Source organism: Coloeus monedula (assembly GCF_965178545.1).
Source record: "Coloeus monedula genome assembly, chromosome: 12".
In the NCBI taxonomy this organism is placed as follows: domain Eukaryota; kingdom Metazoa; phylum Chordata; class Aves; order Passeriformes; family Corvidae; genus Coloeus; species Coloeus monedula.
This window is the reverse complement of record NC_138792.1, coordinates 21,350,171-21,367,603: the sequence shown is the minus strand read 5'-3', so window position 1 is coordinate 21,367,603 and position 17,433 is coordinate 21,350,171.

The following is a 17,433-nucleotide window of genomic DNA, read 5'->3' as shown; positions in this document are numbered from 1 at the left end:
GCAGATGGTGGGACTGTGCTTCCACCCCTGGGGCAGTCGGTTCCAGGTGTATTGCATGCCCCTCCAGGTGAAAGCAAACTGAGGCCTGCATTCTGCTGCCAGAGGAATGGAGAAAAATGCATTGGCAATGTCAATAGTGGCGTACTGTGGGGTATGCCCAGCCACTGCCCTGGAGGGACGTCTGCTGAGATAAGGAGATTGAGCAATCTCCCAGCAGGACTCCCTGGAAAGGCAACCACTTTGGTCATGGCGAGGAAAGGCAGACCCACAGTCCTATGGGAGACACTATGCAAATCATTCTGTAACCCATTGGTCTGTTCCCATCCCAGATCCTCTGTAATCCATTGGTCCCTTACTGATCCCCTCTATCCCTATAAAAGCAAGCTCTCTGGGGCCCCTCCCAGAGAGGGTTCTCGTCCCTGGCTCCCCCCTTCGCCGGAGAGGACCCATAATAAAGCTACCTTCGTGCGGAACCAGCCACACGAGCCTTCTCGTCTCTCTCTCTGGTCTGGCTTGGCCTGGAGGCTGCCCTGCATAGCTGAGCTGGAATCATGAGCTGATAATCACTAAAGAACTGACAGCTTCTGCAAGGGCCCTCCTGCCAGCAGCTGAGGGAAGACACCGGACCTCGGGAAGGCGATTCCTTTCGGGACCATCTCCCCGGGCCGGTCACCTCTTCCTGGGTCAGAGCTGCTGACCCCCTTCACCAGTTGTAATAGCGTACCACTTTGCTTCTTTGGACTCCAGCTCGTACTGTAGCTCCAACATGTCTGGCACGGCAGCGCTCAATGGTGGAGTCACTTCATTTAAGGCACGATAGTCCACAGTCAATCTCCATTCCCCATCAGACTTGCACACAGGCCAGATGGGGCTGTTGAAGGGTGAGTAGGTCTTGCTGACCACCTTGGCTCTCCAGCTCACGGATCATCTTGTGGATGGGGATCACAGCATCTCGATTTGTCCGATACTGCCGGCAGTGCACTGTCGAGGTGGCAATTGGCACTCGTTGCTCTTCCACTTTCAGGAGCCCAGCTGCAGAAGGATTTTCTGATAGTCCAGGCAGGATGTTCAATTGCCTAATGCCCTCTGCCTCCACAGCAGCAATCCCAAATGCCCACCTGAGTCCTTTCGGGTCTTTGTAATAGCAGTTCTGGAGGAAGTCTATGCCCAGAATACACGGGGCCTCTGGGCCAGTCACAATTGGATGCTTTTGCCACTCCTTCCCAGTCAGGCTCACCTCAGCTTCCAACAGGGTCAACTGCTGTGATCCCCCAGTCACACCAGCGATGGATACAGGTTCTGCCCCCACATGTCCCGTTGGCATTAAAGTACACTGTGCCCCAGTATCAACCAACGCATCATATTTCTGTGGCTCTGATGTGCCAGGCCATCGGATCCACACCATCCAGAAAACCAGGTTCTCCCATGCCTCTTCCTGGCTAGAGGCAGGGCCCCTCTAGCCCTGGTTATCATTCTTTCCCTGGGTGTACATGCTCGAGGTACCTTCAAGGGGATCCGACATATCATTCTTCCTTCTGTAATACCTGGCAGCTCGGTCACGGGAGGCTGAGGCTACCTTCACCTTAGCGGAACCCCCTCGGTAAGTGCCTCCCTCCTTGAGTTCACACACCTGCACTGCCAGGACAGAAGTGGTTTTCCCATCCCACCTTCTCATGTCTTCCCCATGCTCACACAAAAAACCACAGCTCAGCTCATGGGGTGTACCCTCTCTCTCTAGCAGGGGGACGACGGGCTCTGACTTGGGGGCCTGTGACTCGCACTGGTGCCACAGTGATCTTCCTCATCTCCTCCCTCATCTCCTTCATCTCCTCTTTGAGGTCCTGGACCACAGAAGAGACTTGAGCTTTCAGCAGACCATTGACCATACCGTCATAATTCCTGAGCTTGTTGGCAACAGAGCCCACTGTTTCTCGGTTATTGTCAGTATCAATCGTTGCAATGAAGGTGGTGTATTGATGTGGCCCTAGCCTTGCCAGGTTCCACATCATCTGTCCTGTGCACCTGACCTTATCGGGGTCATTATCATGCTGTCCATCCCTCCCAAAGAGTACTTCTAGTACTGCCACCTCTCCTAGCTGCTGGATCCCTTCCTCAAGTGTCTTCCGCTGCATTCTATGATGATACTCCTGCATTCTTTCTTTGTGAATGAACCCTTCTCTCACACTCATTAAGAGCCGCTCCCAGAGAGAAAGGGGCCCTGGCTCCCTCACAAATATCTGGTCCACACCTGGGTCCTGGGTCAATGATCCCAGATACCTTGCCTCACCACTATCCAGTTGCACACCTGTGCCCATAAGATCCCAAACCCGAAACAGCCAGGTTGTTTAAGGCTCATGCCCCCTTCACACAATGTCTTTTCGCATACTACGGAGACTGTCGTGCGACAGGGACTCAGTGATGATTTCCGGCTCTGGCTCTCCTACTGGTTGTGAGGGCCCTGGTTCCCCATCATCATTAACTAGTCGTACTGATTTGGTCTTATACTTCCTCCTTTGCACAGGGGCGACTTCTGCCAGCTGTGATTGTCCTTGTGGTTTAGCTGGAACCTGGACGGTTGTAACATCTGTGGGTTCCACTGCTGCACCATCAGGCTTACCCTCTTTGGGGAAGGGAGAGGGTTTTTCACTAGCTGAGGAGGTGTATTCCCTTAGCACTTGGCATATCTCCTGGTGCATCTCCTGCATCCCCTTCATCAGTACCCCACCCAGTTCGGGTAGTCCATTTCTGAGGTGGGCTGTTGGGCGGTATCAGGCTGTGGGGCAGGGTCAGGCTGTGGGGCAGGATCTCTAGTGTCTAGTGTCTGGGGCCGTGTCAGGTTCTGGGGCAGGATCAGGCTTTGGAGTACGATCTCTAGTCTCTGGGGCCAGTGTCTGGGTAGTTATCCAAGCCAATCTCAACTTATCCCTGAGTGCTAAATAGAGTAGGCCTACCAGCACCAGTTGGTTAGTACTCAGAGGGAATCTAAACCCTTCAAAAATTGGTGGGGTGGGCCCAAAAACTGCTTGAGGGGTTGAGAGAAAACTTCCCCTGGTGTCATTTCCTCACAGAAGGTACCATTTTTAACATAACCCCAAAAACATGCACTCAGTGTGTGATAGCCCTTTATCCATGTGCCCACATTCCGGAGGAAGTTAAAAGCCCATGAATTCCTCACCTTCTCAACCCATAGTGCAAACTGGATAACAGCAATGGTAGCCTTAGTCAGAGGACGCATGTTTAGGTAAGGAGCTGCAAAGGGGAAGAATATAGCCATGACCAGCTGCCACCCAAACCAGGGTAAACTAGACCACATAGTGCTGCCTAGCAAGGTTCCTATATCCAGCACACAAAATTAAGTTATCCAGGAACTGTTATTCCTTTTTCACCACTCTCTCTTAATGCCCTCAGGCCTCACATTGGGCGCCAAGATCTGTCTTGGTTTGAAAGACAGGTGTCTGCTAAGGAAGGCAGGAGCCCCCCTTGGAATGGCAGATGTGACCCCCCTTCCCTCCAAGTTATTATAATTTTGAAATCAAGGGGCTTTTAGGCAAAGATGTGGAAAATAGGAATAACAGTTCTTTACTATTATATATCCATACGTGTATAACCAGTCAAACAAACAACAATAACTATGGCAGTAACAGCAAACAATCACAAACCCAGTCCCAGCCTTCTCAGCTGTCAGGCCCTTTCCCCTCGGGTGCAGTTCCGGTCACAGCCGGCAGGGGCGCTGGCGGCTCCCGGTGAGCAGGGCAGGTGCGATGGTTCCCCCGCGGCTGCAGGGGGCGCTCCGGAGCGAGCTCGGGGAGCACGCGGCACTGGCGGCCTGGGATCCCGGGAAGGGATGGGACAAAGAAGCTTCACAAACCCCTGGGCAGCCGATCCCGGTGTCCGGCCGGACCCTCGGGAACAGCAGGCTGGAACGGCAGGGATGAGCACAAATCCCAGGTGGCAAACGAGATGTATCCAAACGGGGAACCCCCCAGAGGCCTGGGCAGGCAGGGCGAGCACGGCTACAATGCAGCGAAGGCTCGAAGCAACGGTGGGGCAGGACGGCCACGGTCCGGCTCCCAGCGGGGCAGGGAAGGTGGGCTTTGGGATCCTGGGGCTTTTCCTGCAGAAGGAAAAAACAGCCGAAGGAAGCAGCCTCCCTCTCTGTCCAAACACCGGAGACCGATTGACCGCACACCCAGGTGAAACAAAAGAGTAGCCAGATGCACCCCACCCCCAGTGGTCTTTGTTTTTCTTAAGTACCCAGCCATTTGTGCCCCTAGCAACACGTATGGGGAAAACTCCTTTAACAGGAAAAAACCTAGGAGAACTCCTAAAACCCCTACACTTTTTGAGTTATGTTTGAGACTCGAGAGTTGGGAAGGGATGTATGTGTTCACCATTAAAGTAATTCTTAGGTGTGGTAGCTGGTGTGGGGTCTGTAGCTCAGACCCAGGAAACCGTAACCGGTCCGGAGAGATGGTCCCATGAGGAACTGTCTTCCCGGGGTCTTGCAGCTTTTCCCTCAGCCAGCAGAGTGGAGTGCCTTTGCAGAGAAGCTAACAGCTCTTTAGTGATTTTCAGCTAGTGATTTCAGCTCTTGCTCTGCGAGGCAATCTCCAGGCCAGACCAGGAGAAGAGAGACGGGAGGCTCGTATAGCAGTTCCGCATGAGGCAGCTTTATTAGCCCGCACCTTGCAAAGGGAGGCTAGGGACGAGTTCTCTGGTCTCACAGGGGCACATATATATATTCTAGGGGTACAGGGGTGGGTGTGAGAGGGTAAAAGCCAATGGGTTACAAAGAACCTACATAGGGTCTCCCAGAGGATCATGGGTCTGTGTCCTCTCTCGCCATAACTGAGAGTGCTGCTTTTTCCAAGGGGATTCTGCTAGGAGGTTGTGCAACCTCATTATCAGCAGGCCTCTCTCCAGGGCAGGGGCCACGCATATCCCACACTTAGGGCTTTGTTCCAAGTGTTGCTAATATTGGCTTGGTGTAAAAAGTGGAAATCCAGCAGGTAGATGGGCCTTTGTGAGAGGTGGTTGTTATTCTCTGCAGCGATGAAAATCCACTCAATTAGCAGGTCACGTATGCTCAGTAAGCTTTAAAAAACCCCATCAAAGCGTTGAATATGATGGCACATCTAGTGGCTTTGTCCTGGAGGCATAAATAAGAGAGCCCTAAACTGAGCACGCATGTGCATGGAGTGTGGTTATTCCTGAAAATAAAGACTGGCATGACTCAGGCATTGAGTGTGGCTGGGCATTAAGAGAGTAAGAAGCAGTTGCTGGGAGGCATAATTCTACAGTAGCTTCCACTTAGTAAACCAAGGGGTTGAACATGGGAGCACATCTCAGTAAGTGGGTAGTAAGTGATGGTGGCTGTCCCACAGAAATAAACAGGCTGGAGCCTGCGGCACCTTGTGTAACTGCAGGAGGACAGACACTGCTGAGGGGTCCTGCAATGTGTTTCATGCTTTAGGGCTTGGACCTGTCCACAAAAGAAAAAGTCAATGACCAAAGAGAAACCCAAGCAAACTGTAATACCTTTTTTTTTCCTTCCTGGATCTGATGCTTTCATGCCTGGGGATCAAGGCACACACACTTATTGCTAACAGCTGTGTAAACTAAAGCAAATGCTGAGACTGCAGCAACATTGCTTGGTGGAAAGATCCCTGCTGCAGATACACAAGTCCATGGAAGAGACCAGGTTTTAAAAGATTTAGTGAGGGATCCGTTTCCCAACAAGAAAATATGGAAGGAGAAAAGACAAAAAAACCCCAAGCCCAAATGGCACTTGCCATTCTGCTGCAGAACTGCAGAAGTTGCAAAAGCAAAACAGTTGGGAATGAGAACATAGGGAATGCAGAGCACATGGCATGGGGTTGTTATAAATGTATTATGATACTGGCTTTTCGCATGTTATATAATTGTTATGAATGTATTGTGATGTTGGCTTTTTGCATGTTACTTAATGTTGGAGAAACTTTGCCTAGGTTCTATGATGTAATGCATGGTATAGAATGTCTATTGTTTATGTAGTCGGTTTGGAGAAGGTGGGCAGACAGACTCTTCACATTCCTGGAACATCTTATCAGAGAAGAAGAAGACCCGAAACCAGAGAGAAGAATTGATGGAGGGGGCAGAGATGGAATGGAGCCAAGGAGGAAGATAAGGCTTATGGGATGATACTTAGAAACTCTAAAGAATTCATGAATTATGTATGATGGTGATGAATATGCAGTAAGCGATGTACTTTAAAGATGATCTTTTGGATGTAGAACTGTGCCTTTGGCTCTGCCAAAGCACCCGGCCGTAATATCCTTTTTGCTGTTGTCTCCTAATTGTCCCTTTTATTAAACTTTTCTTAAAATTTTATAAAGAGTGAATCTCATTTTTCACAGGGTTGAGCCCCCTTTGACGTGACCACAAGTGGCACTGAAAACGTCGGAGAGCAGAGGGAATCACAGCAGGGTCAGCAATCCCCACCTGGACAGACCCAAAGGAAATACAAAATAAATTATTTGGCTTTTCAGGATGCAGCAGTCAGCAGAGAGGACAGTTCTGTGCTGTCATTTGCATTTGCTCTTGTTTGTGTCCCAGGAGTGTGGCACCAGTGGCAAGGCCTGAGATGTCACTGCTCTCTCAGTGCAAAAGCAGCAGCAGACAGCAGGAGGGACAGTGACAGTCATCTCCAGGCCCCAGGAGATTCAGAGCTGCCAGCACTCGTGCCCCAAGGAGAAGGCAAAATCTTTGGTAACTCTGGGCTTTTTTGGTTTTCAGCATTCCCTGTGCAGCTTCTGGGGTTCCACTCTTAGTGTGTGCCATCTGGGAGTGGCTACAGCCATGAGCCTCTGCATGAGAAAAATAGCCCTGGGTAGGTTAGGAAAGCACCTGGAAAGAAAACAACGTCATGCTTATAGTAAATAATTCAGATATTACAGCTGTCATTTTATTTTAGAAAGCACAGGAAAATGTGACCTTTGCATTTTTATTGGTGTTTTCCTCTGTCACTTTGGGGAAAATTTTTGAAGGGTGAAATATCATTTATTTTTGTAAAAGCAAGAACTACAGACAAGCAACATGCAGAGGGAGTGTGTCCCAGTGAGGGACTGCAGGAGCAGGTGCTGCACCTCAGGAGCTGTGACAAAGGCAGGCTGCTGTTGCTGGGCACAGCCTTGGTGCCTGTCTCGTGGTCCGTGTGTTCTCTGAGCTCAAAAGGAAGACCCTTGCAATCACATCTTTCTCTGCTCTGAATAGAGCAGGGACAGAATGACCTCCAGAGGCCCCTTCTGACCCAGGTTTTTCTAAGACTTTCTTGCATGATTTTCCAATTTTATATTTAATGAGCAGACTTCAGAACAAACACAAGTTAATTCATTTGAGCAGAAAAACGAGTTTCTCTGAAAGCCTTTGTTGGCAAAACAACCTGCTGGAATGAACTTGGTAACACAGGGTTTTGCAATTTGTTTTGTAGGGCTACCATCCTACCAAATCACCTCATTTACTTATGTGCTACTCTGGCTGGGCTGGGGATTAGCCACAGGCTGGGGATTAACCACAGAATGGCTCCTGGGTTGGGTCTCACTTGTCACCTGCCCAGAGAGAGAGATGTCTCCAGGTTTGATTGGATTGTGAAAGAGCACAATGTGTTTGCAGTGTGCCTTTCTATCAATTGCCTTCTCATCCTTGGTGGTTTCCCTTCTCCATGAGCATCCATCTGGTGTGAAATATTTTTAATACTTAAAGAATTAGCTCTCAGAAACAATGATTCCTTTTCCAGTATTTCATTTGGTGTATGTGAAGAACTCTTTCCTTGCATGTTTTCAAGAAATTTGCTCATTTGGGGTTTCCTGCTGGCACAGTGATCTGTACAGGGTCACTTTACTTTGCCCTGCTCATGTTTCTGTATAAGTTGCAAGGTTTATTTTTATCACCTGTCCAGATTTTAATTTACTTACTTGCCATTAAAACTGGCTTGTCCTGCAAATACTTTCCTAGCAATATATACACTGTTCAAGTCATCCATGTCTCCCAGCTACTTTTGGAAGCAAAGATACAAGCGGGCAAAAGCTGGTAAAACTGAAGGTTTGTCACCACCAGCAGGTTGCAGAAAAAATGTCTCAGTACTGACCCCTCTCTGAGAATTGCTTTGGAGAACCACTGCAGCACCTGCTTTCCAGTGCTCAACTCAGCCAACTGGGAAACCACGACCTGACGGATGGGAAGCAACAGCAACAACAAAGAATCTGTTCTTTTTAAACAGTTTTCCTCATCTCTTACATCAAAGAAATGAAGACTAGTAACTTACCATCTGGCAGCATATGAAGATTATTTCTTCTTATGCTTAATTCTCTAAATTACTGCAATTTTTCTATTTGCTGGGGAAGAATCTAAACACTGCAACTAATATCCTAATAAAGACATAATTAATAAATTAAGTGAACATCTTAAATTAAACAAAGGAAAACTTATCAAAACTACTATAAAGCATACAATTAAAGAAAGAATAAATCCCATCTTTCTTGGGTGTTTCACAAAAAGAAGTTGTACTACAACAAATCTCTTTTTTTCTTCAGTACTTAGCGTATCAAGTTTCAGAAACTCAATTCAAGAAGTTAAATAATGATGAAAGACTGGTTCAGAGATTAAGACTGTAGCCTAGGAATCAGGAGTTCCTGGTTTAGATCCCACATCAGTTAAAAATGTCTTGTGTTACTGCTGGAAAATGACTGGCCAGCAATCAGCTTCTTTTCTAAAAATTCTTCCTTAAAAAACCCTGAACCAATCCATACAGCTAAAAATTTACAGAGAGTAACAGCAGGCTTACCAGCTTTTTGGATACAAGCACTAGAGGGTGACAAAGCTGCACCAAATGAACACAGACTACAGCAATTTTTGGCACTAACGGAACTAACGTTACTTATGTAGTCCAGACTGGTTCGACAATCACATGGATAAAGACTATTGCTAACCTTTTTTATTTCTAATTTGATAAAATTGACTTCAGAGATTAGTGTATCTACTGCCAGTTCTTCTCTGTCCATGTGATCAAAGTTAAGATGGGATTCCTTTCCTGAAAGCATCTCTCTAGCACATGGCTTAGTTGTCAACTTTCTTTTATAATGTCTATATATATTACTTATGTTCTAAACAGGCATATCACAGGCACTGGAACGAATCTCTCTCTAGAATGTCCTTAATCTGTGTCATCAGGCATGCATTCTAGGTTTGACAGCTCTGAAAAAGAAGCGAAAATGACTACAACTGCAATCCTTAAAAACATTCACTTTCTGTAAACAATAGCAGTGATCCCCCCTTGAAATGCCATGACACTGAAGTGAGCATAGAGAATTTCTCACTAAATAGTAAAGGACATTAGAAAAGACTCACAAGCATTCAGAATATCTCACAGCACTTGTAAATTAAAAAAGAATGTTAATTTATAGCTCAGAAATTAGGTCATGTAGAAAGAATTTCCAGGGCATACACAGCTACTGTGGAAATGGGATAAGGATGCCTTGCACTGACCACAGAAATCATGAATGCTGTAAAAACAAATAAAAATCCCTGGCCCAAGTGCCAGGTCAGTGAATAATTGTACATAGTGTTTTGTGTTTATCCCCCATATTTGAAACCCTACAATACATTACACCTGTAATTTCAGCTCAAACACAAAGAAAAAAAACCCCAGTAACTGAATTCAAATTTTGTAGCTCTATATTTAACTTTTTTTTTTTTACTATATTGAAAGTAAACTGCTTATAAGTTTACTTAGTACAATGATTCACAATTTACCAACTTCACTAGATCTCTCAGCTTTCCAATTTCCTCACTGGTTCCCCCCAAGTGCCATCACAGCAAGGCCTCCCCCTGAATACTCCCAGCAGACCCAATGCCACCAGAGCAGCCCCTTCCATGTCGATCCTCCGCCAGTCCCCACAGCCCCTACCCTTCACAGCCCTCCCCTGCCATCTCAGGGCCTCCCCTGTCTACTGCCCATCCCCAGCGGCCACCACAGCACAGACACACCACTGTCTTGAAAACCCACAATGAATGGTGCCAGTCAGTGCCTGCAGATCCTCAAGAGCTGCAGGAAAAAAAAAAGATCAGAGAGGAATCTTCTATGGCAGAACAAAGGGAATAGGAGTGAGGTGGTTGCCGTGGAATGGGTTAAGGAACACTCACAAAAGCCTTAAAGACGCTACTGCTCTTGGCTCAGAATGTGAAAGGGGACTGGTGAAACGTAAATCAGAAGCTGGTTGCAATGTCCGGGTCTCAGTTATCTGTATAAAATGAAATACAATTGTTGGACTATTGTATGGATGGATGCTTGTGTCTCTTACCATGTGATCTATACTTATTGGGTGCTGCATATTTATCTGTCAAAATTAGTCTGGAGTGTTAATTAATAAATACCGAGGAAGGGGTCATAAACCTACATTTTAATACCATTGCTGTGGGTTTGATAAGTAGAATCATAGAATCTACTTTTATGTCTTGATTCTCCTGAAGGTCCTTAAATGGATTTTTTTTTCATGCTAAATTGGGTATCTAAGGGAAATTTCTTCTATAAGCAGTATAGAAGACTAGTCCTCAGTCAGCAATATATCAGTGAGAGACACCTGAGCCATTATTTGCTCAAAATAGAGGAACAAAGAGGAACAGCCCTGTAATAATATGTGAATGATCTCTGGTTGATTTCTGGTTGAAATTCAGAAGAACCAAATTAGCGAGGTTAAGTAAGAAGGTATTGAAGAGTGAAGACTTTAATCCTTTGGTACAGTACTGTATGGACTTTGGATTTACTGTGTCCTTGCAAATGGATTGTCCTTCCAGCAAAAGAGGCCCATGTGCAAAAAACATCGAATCTCAGAATGGTTTGGGTTCGAAAGAACCTTAAAGATTACCTTCTTGTAATCCCCCTTCCATGGGCAGGGACACCTTCCAGTACACCAGACTGCTCAAAGCTACATCCAACCTGCCCTTGAACCATTCCAGGGATGGAGCTTCCACCGCTTCTCTGGGGAACCTGTGTTAGTGCCTCATCACCCTTTGACCCATGACCCGGTAGCGGACCGGCCAGTGCTGCCCCCGGGCTGCGCGGGGCGAACGAACAAACGGACAAACCGAAAAAGAACAAAGGGACAAACGGTCCCGGCGCTGCGGTGGTAGCAGCAGCGACACTAGCGAGCCGTTACCTCTTCTGTTTGACCTTCTCCTCTCCCTCTCCCGGTCTCCCTCTCCCGTTCCCGTCTCTCTCGCCCTCTGCCGACCCGTGCCGCCCCCCTGTCCCCCCTCCTCCCGTGGGAGACGCTTCCTCCCCACCCCTGGGCGGCCGCCGCGGTCTCGTCCCCGCCCGGCTCTCGCCGTACCGGCTGTGGCTCCACCTGGCCCGGCCCCGGCCACCACCTCTTCTGCGGGTTCCGCAGCCCGAGCTCCGTCGCTCGGTGCCCGCTCCAGATGGGAAATCCCGGCCCGGGGCGGTCGGGGGCCGGCCCGGACCCCGGGAAGGAGAAGGTACCGGGTGGGACCGCTGCTGGGAACTTCACCAAGTCAGCCGAGAGTGGCCGGAAGGTCCAGAAGTTACTCTGGAGCGGAGGGGAAGCGCTTGGCCCGTCCTCTGCACGTCCATCAAACCAACGTTGCACAAGGGGAAATGTCACATTTGAGTGCAAAGGTGACTAATGACCTGAGTGCGACCGGGCAGGCCTGAGGGTGACACTGTCATCGGCCCTGAGACCAGACGGCATGGCCAGCGTGGGGGGGGCAGAGCTGGTGTCATCCGCCGGGACCTTGGTCGTGTCCTGCACACCTTCAGGATGCTTCAGGATGGCCGTGGATTTGTTTGGTTTTTGAGGGCTTTTGGAAGAAGTGTGTCTTGGGGACTTGTTTGATTTCTGGCTGTTTTCTAAGGGGTGGGAGTGTTGATTTGGGTTTTGCTTTTGTTAAACTGATGTTTCGAAAGCTGTTTGCCTGCAGAGCCCCCGCTAGCCCCTGGCGGGGGGAGCCGCGGAGCGCGGCGCTGGCTGGAGCCGACACTGGGTGGCAGGAGGCTCCTACAAACGGCTCCTGCCCGGGTCCTCCGCCCCTTCCCAGCCCGTCATCTCCAGCAAAGGCTGCGCTGTGCCCAGGACCCCCTCATGCCCTCCTGGCCACCTCTGCACGTGCCCTGGCCCCCAGTTGCACACTTAGCCCCCACCCCATTCACACCCGGCACCCTGCGGCCTTACCGGCAACCGCCCAGCCAGGGCTGGGGGTGCAGGTGTGCTCATGGGCGTGCAAGACTGCTCGGGGGGATGCAGGTGGGCTCCGAGGAGTGCATGCATATTCCAGGGTCAGTCGGGCCAATGCTGGGCGCCTGGCTTAGCAGGTGAGCAGAAGGAGCACATCCCTTCCGCTGTTTGAATAAACTGAGGGATGTCTGGTCGTGGGGGATTATCAGCTCCAAGAAATTCTCAGAGCACAAGGACCTTCCCATCTGAGAATGTCCCTGAACTGCAGCCTTGTACCAACCTCCTGCTTTTGTGTGAGTCCTCCTGCTCCTCCTACTTCTCCACTGTGGATGCACAATCCTTAACCCAAACACTGAGCAGCACCCAGAGGGACCAGAAGGGGCTTTGGTCAAGGTATAAAATGTAGCCCAAGGGTGTGAAGGGAGCAGTTGGGGCTCTTGTGATGTGAACCTACCAGAAGCTGCCTGTACATCCGTATCCTGAAATTTAATTTTTTTTTTTTTAAAGCAAATCCAGTGAGTGAGAGCTGCCCATGGCTGTATTGCCCAATAGTTACCCAGTGTCAGCAGCAGATCTCATTTTCCGTTTTGCAGAGAGGTCACTTACAGTCAGCTTTGACCCCTACTCCCTGGGAATAGCCAGTCTCTGATACTTCCACAAAATCTGATTTGTTTTGCTTTAGCTGACACTGTGTTTTCTAGGAAGGAGGGCCAAGCAGCCTGTGACCTGTGACCAGCCACTCTGGGATGTTTGACAATGTGCCACACTCTGCTTTAGGGCTCCCAGCAGCAGAACTGCATGACCAGGGTGCTGTGGTCATGCAGAATGTGGCACAGATGAAGCCATCTCTGCTGCTACACATCTCTGTGGTTGGCAGGTTACCTCTGCACTACTGCACCATTGTGGACATCCAGTGCTGGTGCCTGGAGGAACATTTGTCAACATGATACAAATATGCTTTATGTTCCTGCCAGACCAAGAGGAACAAATAAATGTGGAATGGGACAAATAAATAGGAAAGGACTTGGGGCTGCTCTGCCAGGACAGCCTGATGTAGTAAAGTGCTTGGGAAGTCCCTCAGGGCAGAAGGCAGAGTGGAGGGCCCAGGCCCAGGTTGAAAGCCTGAGATGATGGGGAAGGGTGACATTCTATTAGTAAACCAGTAATGACCACCTCTTTGGCATTTCCTGAAAACTACTGTAGGTTGGCTGGTTCCTGGAGGAGCGCAGTGATGTCAGCAGCCAGAAATCCCGTGGAACCGGCCAGACTGGCAAATGCATGAAAGTCAGATAATCTGCTGTTTCATCGCTCCTCCGCCCCCAAATCCCCATCCACTTCAGGCATCAGAGGGAAGCTAATTGACTTGAGCTTCCTTTTCATGCTCAAACACCTTGGTTGACTTGGTTATTTTCTCTCATTTTTGTTTCATAAACAGATTGGCTTCAAAGGCAGTTCTGGTGCAGGTGTTATGTGATATGTATCTACCAGCTAACTGGGGAGAGGCCTTGCTTCACCAGGTGCTCACTGCCTCTGTGTGATCTGGTCACAGTTTTGCTGCCTCTTCCCACTAACTGGTGTGAGAGTTACTGCTGGGAAAGGAAATCAGTTGCTGCTTGCCTTCCCTCTTTTCCTTCATCTCCCAAAGCAGAAGAAAGTGGAGACTTCTGGGCAGCAAGGGCCAATGTAGAGTGGCTTTCCAGAGAATGGGAGCTTAGCAGGGACACATGGCACCATTCCTCAGAGTGGCTTTTGTAGTGAGAAGGGCAGGTGTCCATGGAAATGGTTTCCTGGATGGAGGCTGATCCAGAGGGTGAGGCCCCCATCTTCACCTTACCTGACCCAGTGAGTTTGACTCTGATCCTCATGCTCCCCCACTCTGCAGATTGATTGCTGGATGGGCATGCTGCCAGTCTGTATTTTCCTTTACCATGTTGGAGACACAGTATAAACTTGGATGCAGGTGGGAGGTGCTGAGCTCTTGCCTTGGCAGCAACTGGGACAACCCACCTCCTCATCCCTGCCATCTTACCAGTGCGAGAAAATAGGACCAGGTTGAACAGAGCTCCTCACAAGGGTCCCCACTCTTTAACACCCAGGAAGTTTCAGGGATCTGTGCAGGGAAGGAAGCTGTAGGCCTCCCCACTGGCATGTGCCAGGGGCATGCACTGAGCCAAGGACCAGCTGGGCATCACCTCTGTCCCTGGCAGGGAGATGTGCATCCAGGTGTGCACCAGCCACCCATGGAGGCAGCTCTCAAAAACCAGTCCAGGGCAAAGGGTTACCTATGTTGGACCCCAGGGAAACCACATGGGGTCTTTCTGTGCTGTGGCCTGCTCTTCAGGTCCCTCCTGGGGAACAATTCCAGGCTGGGGAAGTAACTGGACAAAACCAAAAAGCTGAGGAAGCTGTGCTGTAGGACACATCAGGGTGTTTATCACGATGATCTAAAGAACAATCTGCAGTCCATGCACACAAATGGTTGCATATGTGTGTGAGAGCTTTGTGGTTTCATTCTGATACAGAACCACAGCAATGATATCCAGCTGGCATCAGTTGCTCCAAAGTTCAAGTACTTGCATGCCACAGGAGTACCAGCATGGGCAGGTGGAGGGAGGCAAGTTGCTGGACCTGAGAGCAAAGGCATGTGGGTTGAACTTATACAGGCACCTCTGGAGCACAGCAAAGCACCTGCAGAAACCACTTGCAGAAACCCCTGCTAAGAGTGCTGGGGAAATCTAGGGGAAGCACTGCAGCTGCAGGTGAGGTTCTGCACAGACCTGGCTGCAACGTGACAACACAGAATGGTTAGGGCTGTGCAGGGCCGTGGTGGGAACAGGGAGATGGGTGGGAAGCAGGATGCGCTGCCAGGGCCTTACCTGCTCACCCAAACATGCTGTGCCAGATGGGGAGGCACCAGGAGAGGCTTCAATCTACCCCAGCTATAATTAGCCAGGAGGTGAATGCAACCATACAAACAAGGCTGCAGGAGCTACATCTAACCTGGATGTGATGAGTCCCAGCACTGCCTGTGCCGGGAACAGGAGTGGTGGGAGAGATATGGGCACAGGGGCCACTGGGTCTTGGCATGAGGGAGCCCAGTGCTCTGGCAAGTGCAAACGCAGTTCCTGCAGTATAATGTCATGGTGTGCATCTCTGCCAGGGGCACCCACTGTTGCTGGCCATGTCCCTGCTCCCTCTACAGCCATATATCGGAGTAAAGCAGGTTCCCACTGCCTTTGCCCATTACTTCAGGGAGAAGTGAAAGGAAAGCACCACAGCTCAAAATAAAGCCGTGGTGGTTGTCCATCCCTGTGGAAGTATGACTTGCCAACAGTACACAGTTCAGATCTGCTCATTGGGTTGGGACAAGCCAGCCAGTATCCAGCAATACATCCCACCGAGCAGCCATAAATCACCGAACTGCAGCACTGGAAGACATGCCAGAGAAGGCATGTAGGATAATAAACTGGACGGGTGGAACCTATCTAATCCACAGGGGCGTAAGGCCAAGTATCTGGTGACTGGGCCTGTTTCTCAGGGCTTGGTGCTGCCTCTGAGCAGCTCATGGGCTCTGGGAATCAGCTCAAGCACAAACCTCTGCAGACTGGTACCATGTTGGGCCAGTCTTGGTGTGTTACTTGCCCTTTCTGACCTTACATATGCAGATTGGTGACCCATCTTGCCTCAAGAGCTGGCAGAGGATGAAGAGCACTTTGCAGGGTTTTCTCTCCTTGATGGCTGGATGTGCGGCAGGGGGGACATTTGAGGATGCTGGCTCACCCTGCCAGGCAGCACCCCATTGTCAGATGCACGGGGGCAGGCAGCATGGGCACACAGCAGTGACGGAGCTGAGACACAACATGCACCTTGTTCCACTCACACGACCCTCTGGCCCAGACTAATACCTCCTGCCACTGCAACATTTTTCTTGTTATTTAGCCTGTTTGTGAAAAATCACTTCACTTGTTTATTTGCTTGCTTTTGCTACACATGCCTATATGGCCTAGCCAAACTGTTCATCCTTTTGGCTTGTGCAAACCCTTTCAGGAGGCTGGCTTGTTCCTCTTACCTGAGTTGATGTTTAACCAAATCAAGCATTATTTTACAATCTTTCTGCATTGGCACTGTTGCCCTTGAGCCTTCCTTCTCCTCCCCGATGTTTTTGAAAAGTCTGTCAGCATCCTCCTTAGCTTTCCCTGCCATGAGCACAGGCATTTTATGGTGATGCTGTAGTTTAGGTCCATCCTGTTTGACTTGCACAAACTTCCAGATCACCTCTGGTCTTCTGTCCACGTTGCAGTATGGGTTGAAAGTAGAAAGTTCTGTTAGAGAACACTCCTGTCCATTCTATACATTTCACATATGATCCATAAGTTGTCACTGAAGCTTTAGAAACATAAAGTCTTGCTTTTCTTTGAGTGCAAAGAGGAGAGGACAGGTGCAGGAGAGAGGGAATGGAAAGAGATTAGATGCCCTGTTGTGCTGCACAGGAACAATCAGACCAGCATAGTGCAAAACTATGGCATGTCAGATTTGCTCTCTCTGAACTGCAAAAAGAACAGCTCTTTCTGCAAGAATACAGATTTGCTGGGTTTTTTTCCTCCCTAGGGTTACAAAATCTGCTCCTGGGCCCCTAGGCAACAGTCTCTGCTGCAAAGGCAAAGCCTTGCTCTGGTGGGATGCTCTCACAGCAGGAGAGCTTTCAGAGAGTGCTGTAACCATCCAAAGGAGGGGTGAGCCCACCTTTTCACAGCTTGGTTATGCATTTTATCCTGCCTGCTACAAATACAACTTCAGTCCATAAAATTGGTGTGTGAAATAAGGTTAGTCACAGGATTTCCTGGCAGCAGCTCATAAACAAGCTTTCTGCACTTCCCTCTTATGAAAGTTCATCTCTCCTCTGCTGTAGTGACTTCTTTGTTTCCCTCTTCTCCCATTTATCCCCTGACTCCCATTAGTATCTCAACCAGTGTAGTAAACGTTTTGCCCCGTGGCAGCCCTCGTCAAACACAGCAGGAAGATCAGGCTCTGGAACACACTCTTGACACATCTCCTGGGGATGGATCCTTTCACACTTTCTGGCAGGTTATTTTGCTATCGTTCCTCACTCACACATTGAGCAAGGGGGAACGAATGACCCAAGTATTCAGCAGCTCCTTAGTAGTCAAAGGTAATAGGGTCTGTGAAGCTTCCTCTTCCCTTCATC